Consider the following 5626-nt stretch of genomic DNA (forward strand, 5'->3'; position numbering starts at 1 on the left):
ATTTCCTCAGCAAGTTTTTCAGGAATAAGATAACGTTAGGGTCCAAAGGGACACCAACAATACTTTTTACTAAATATTGCTCTTTTTTTCAGTGTGAAAAACAAAAAGACATCCAGTCTATAACTCATTGCTCCAATGAGCACACAGATATATTTTGGGTGCTTTGTTTTCAGTTTCTAAAACTGTCAATATTGTCAGCACTGCTCCACAGATGTCCACGAACATGCATGTTTCATTTCAGCACAATGGAATGAAACAGTGGACAAAAGGGCGCTTCCCGCTGGGGAGAGGTTAGAAAGGCTGGGGAGATGGTTCCAGACCAAAATCCTCTTGCTACCCTCTGACTCAAAGATTCAGTCTCCAGCACATTCCCCATGGAAGCGCAGCAGGGGAAAATGACCCAGACGGGGAGGGCACTGGGGAGTGAGAGCCACTTCTCCTCAAACAGCTCTGTGGTGCAGAAAAATGGAAGGCCATGAATCCTGGTATTAATCCTCTATTTTTTTTTATTTTACTGAGAGTGAGGGTTTAAAAACCTAAAGGGAAAGGCAGATTTTTGGCTTGTACAATTCATGACAACTCAAGGCAACAGCAGTTTTCATCCACAGTGCTTGAAGAGCAGAACTGTACCTTTCACAATACACATAGGAGAGGGAAAAATGCACCCTGAACTTTAATCTCTTAAATCTCTTAAAGATAAATCAGATTCCATCTCATCTTTCCCCACCAAGCAGTGAAATAGCTTATACTTTAACTCTGATTTGCAATCCAGCCCAAAAGAGGGAATAACTCTTCACAGAGCAGAAGAGAGTTGAGAAATTTCAACATGCAATACCAAGGAAAGACAGTCACCAATGTTCAGCACTGAATCTGCCACAGGATTTCATTGCTTTATTGTGTTATGAAAAATAGTGACTTTTTCTATTTACTTCCAGCATGCCACTCTTCATGGGAATAGACCTGCATGTCATACCATACAGATCTACAATGGATTTATGCTGCACTATAACAATTCCTTTCATTACATTCTATTATTTTCCTAGCAATTCCATTATTCCTAGCACTTGCATTTTGATCTCCACTGAGCATTGCTCTAACCATACCACAGAACCTTCTTATTACACATTCACAATCTGAGCAAAAAGAGAAATAGTTTAAAAAAGCCAAGGCTGCCTTTTCTTCAAGGCAAGTCAGTTTACACTATTGACAAATCATTTACTGCTTCACCACCCAGCTACTGAATATTACAAGATACTCTGCAGATAGGAAGCAAAAGGTTTTCTTTCCATGTTGTTCCTCTAAGCAATTCCTTAATTCTAAGTCATTGGCAAACTTTCTCACATCATTTTCTGCCCCCATTTGGGAATTTCATGGTAACGTTGAAGCACAGAGGCCTGGTATAATTCCTAGGAAATACCACTGCTGACTCCCCCTGCCATTAGTCCAAGGTTTATAAAAAATAATAGCAAATAAACTTCCACAAACCCCTAAACATCACAAGAATAAGCCTCCCATGCTGACTGCCCCTTTTTGCCCATCTGTAACTGGGTGATAATCACATGCATATAGATATGACAAGAAAGAAGCTGCCATAATTTTAAAAGACATTTTTAAAAATTACTACCATGATCTCGTAAATACCTGGTGGATAGTTAGCCTCTGCCAAAAATTCAGATGCTACTTATCTGTTTTGTGATGACAGGGGCATTTATAAACTGCAGATAAGCTGAAAAAAATTTGGTTTGCAGGAGAAATCAAATAAAAACTTTTTCAGGAATCAAGTGCTACATTCTACTTTAATGAGATCTTCATGTTATTTCTTGTTGCATGTGGGATTTGTGTGACATATGTGCACTGTATGTCTGTTACCACAAACCTTTTTGTTCTACTTCTAAAAAACATTGCCATAACTGGAAATGAGAAGCCAAAAAATTGCTGTGATAGATTTCCTGCTACAACCACAGCAGTACCCTACCTTTTACTTCCTGGGTTTTTTACTGTTTGTTATTAATGTTATTATGCATTTTCAATGCACCCTCTCTTCAGTTTAAAATTCCAAAATTGATCATAACAACTTAGTTGTCTTACCACCTTCTTACACAAGGTATCATTACTCTTCTGCCTTCTTTTTGTGACTTTTCCATGTATCTTCAATCTGAAATTATCTTCGTGTCCTGTACCATTATTAATACTTTTCTACACCTTCAGAACAGTTTTCCCTCAACTTTATTCTTTACTTCTAAATATATTATGGGTCCCAACTCAGTTCTAACTCTTAAGTATTTAGGAGGGAACATCATGCCTGTTTCTCTGAACACATTTCCTTCTGTGTTTTTAAAGCAAAATTGTCAGGCACAATTTGCTCTGGCGAAGGCAGGTTTGGGCACCATCAATCAACTCCTTATTTTCCATGTGCCTTAGTACAGTTTAAGAATTACCCTTGGAGGGGTCATTGACACAGCCCCAGAAAGCTGGGGATGCACCTATCCAGAGGCTTTCCACCTTTCAGTTAAAGGAGTTTCCAGCCTGACATGAAATAACCACGTAACTATTTGGAGAGAGAAAAATAAGTAGCACAACTAACTAGGCTATGGTACTTATCAGCTTATGACTGAGAGGGTCAAAACAACCCTGAAACAGTCAAAGCTATGATGGAAATCTCCTCTCCCAAGTATCAGCCTTGACAACAGCATGGGGCCTGTGAGAAGAAAACAGAAATCAGTATCTTTCAGCCATTGTCTATTTGTTTCTACAAAATCATAGAATAAAAAAACACTTCCACATTCTTTCAAATCCAAATTGACCTTCCTCCAGTTTAAAAACAATATCCCTTGTGCTATGACTACCTGTACTTGTAAAAAGTCCCTCCTCAGCTTTCCTGTAGGCCCTTTAGGCACTGGAAGGTGCTCTAAGGTCTCCGTGGAGCCTTCTCCAGGCTGAACAATCCCAGCCATCTGAGAGGAGAAAGCTAGCTGGAAAACAGTTGCAGCTCCAGGAAAACCAACTCACAGCTGCCCTGATCCTCACTGCACCCACCCTCTGCCTGGCCATGCTGCACTGGCCATGAACATGTGCACCACACCAACCCTTTGCACACCTGCACTGCAGTGGCCATGTGTGCTTGTTGAAAATGACATACATTTTCTAATTAATTTTTAATTAATTGTTTTAATCACTCATAATCAGCATATTAATTATGAGCAGCGCTAGTCTTAAATCACTTTTAGCCAGCACATGACCCTGATATGTTTCATTGAACCAGACCTGGGAAGAGCGAAGGGTTGTTGAGATTGGATACAATCCCAGAATCACCAAATAAGCTGAGTTGGAAGGGATCCACAAGGATCACGGAGTCCAACTCCTGGCCCTGCGCAGCACCACCCCCAGGAGCCACACCGTGTGCCTGAGAGCATTGTCCAATGCTTCTTGAACTCTGCCAGGCTCATGCTGAGACCAGAACACTATTTATAGACTACACAGATATTTTGTAGAAAGCAGAGCATAAAGAGAAAGCTAACAAGGACTCACTATATGTGTGTTGGAAAGTCCCTAATGGAGGAAAAAGATACTAAAAAGACTAAAAATTTGACTATTTAGCATTAACAGCAAGAAATCAATACCCAGTAGAGGACAGAATACTAATGAAGGATGTGTCCTGCTGAACACAAGGCACATTGCACAGGAGTCCCATTCTCCTGTCCATGCCTAACCCACTTGGATACCGTGGGGGGCTGTGTCCCAGGCCTTGCCAAAGTCACAGTGAATGGCTGTCACTGCCCTTCCCTTGACCCACGAGGACACTCCCCCCTCCAGACAAAGGCTCATGTCGGTCCCACCACAGCTTGTCCTTGCAGACGATGTCACCTAGTCCTTCTCGTGCCTCCAAGCCACCTTCTGGCAATTGTCTGAGAAGGACAGGTTCTTCCTGGAAACTTGTGGGAAGGCTCTCACACAGGAGCCTCTGGTTCTTCCTACAAAGCAGGAACAGGCAAACAAGGAGGCCACAAAAGCAGAGAGCAGCTTTGTTCTTCATCCAACACTTGGCATGTTGTTGCTGTAGTCTTGTTGAGGGGACCCCCAGGATGAGGAGGCTCCTGAGGGGAGGTGGAGGACAGTCCCTGTGCCCAAGGAACAGCCCTCCTTGCAAGCAGCACCAGAGCAAGCCCCAGGAGAGGGGCCCTCAGCCCCCATCAGCCTTCTCCCACATCTGCGCACAAATTAGAAAAGAATGCTACGTCACCACAAAACTCTGCTTCCAAAGAGAACTTTAGTGTAGGAAAACGCTTTTCTAAGCTGGAGCAGTACCTCTGTGAGAGAAAGGGAAAGCTCCAAGTAGTGTCAGGCCCATTACTTTAACAGCTTTGTAACCACAGATGTCACCATAGACAGTTTACATCCCCATTTTATTTTCATAACCCAGAAGCTACAGTTTCAACCACCACTCTGCCCTCATTATAATTAACCCTCACCCTCGTGGCAGTTTTGAGTTTCTTCCCTAAGCTGAGCAAATCTCGCAATAATTTATTTCTATCTCTGATTTGTATAAACTATTGCAATAGTTTCTTAAAAAAGAAAAAAATCTCAAGCCTTAACTTGTACCTACTTATCTTGTAAACCAGAATGACAGAAACACAATACACAGTGATCAAAGCTTTTCAATTATCTGTACATGTCAGTACATCTCTTTAAACAGTATAGGCCGACAGTATTGAGACATCGTAAGAGATTACAATTAGAATTTACACTTATTACAGAAATCCAGAAATTCCCATTTTATAGGAAATGCTGTAACAGCTAGTATTTACCTATCCACTAAAAATAACTTGTGTTTTCTGAGGCCTTTCAGTGCTGAATAAACGCTTAAAGCACACAGAAAATAATTGCCAAAAATCCACCAGGTAGCACACCTTGAAACCAATGGGGAATGGAAATCCACAAATCAAACCCCGAGCTTACACCAAGCCTTAACAAATGCGAAGGTCGAGTATGATTTCCTAAACTGTTCTATCTGCACGGCTGTCAAGACTTTTGTCCTTTGAGAAGGGAAAACCAGGTCTGAACACGGCTAAGGCTCAAATGAGTGAAAAGAATTAGGAAAAAAGAAGGAGCAGGCCTGGGGAAGGATACCTGGGAACACATTTTCAAATTCCCACACGGCAGCTCACGAGCGGACACAGGGCAGTGCCCGGCGCAGCGAAAAGCTGGGCACAAAAGCGCTGGGGACGAGGACCGAGGTGTCGCTCGAGGCACAGGGGACCCTAGCCCAAAGCGGCACCGAGCCCAAGGCGGCACCGAGCCCAAGGCGGCACCGAGCCCACAGAACAGAGCGTCCCGGCAGTGCCTCCCTCACGCCGCGCGTTCCTCACGCCGTGTCGCGCCTCCCTCACGCCGTGTCGCGACTCCCTCACGCCGTGTCGCGCCTCCCTCACGCCGTGTCCCGCCCCGCTCACTTCGCGTCCCGCCCCCCGCCCCGCCGGTGACGCCAGCGGCGCGCGCGGGCCCCGCCCCGCGGAGCCGCCACGTTCCCCGCTCGGCTGCGCGCGCGTCACGGCGGGGCGGGGCCCGCGCCGCCCAATCGGAGCGCTCCGCGACGGCCGCCGCGGGTCGGCCCGGGCCAATGGGCGCT

The sequence above is a fragment of the Prinia subflava genome, chromosome 5 (assembly GCF_021018805.1).
Source record: "Prinia subflava isolate CZ2003 ecotype Zambia chromosome 5, Cam_Psub_1.2, whole genome shotgun sequence".
Taxonomy (NCBI): Eukaryota; Metazoa; Chordata; class Aves; order Passeriformes; family Cisticolidae; genus Prinia; species Prinia subflava.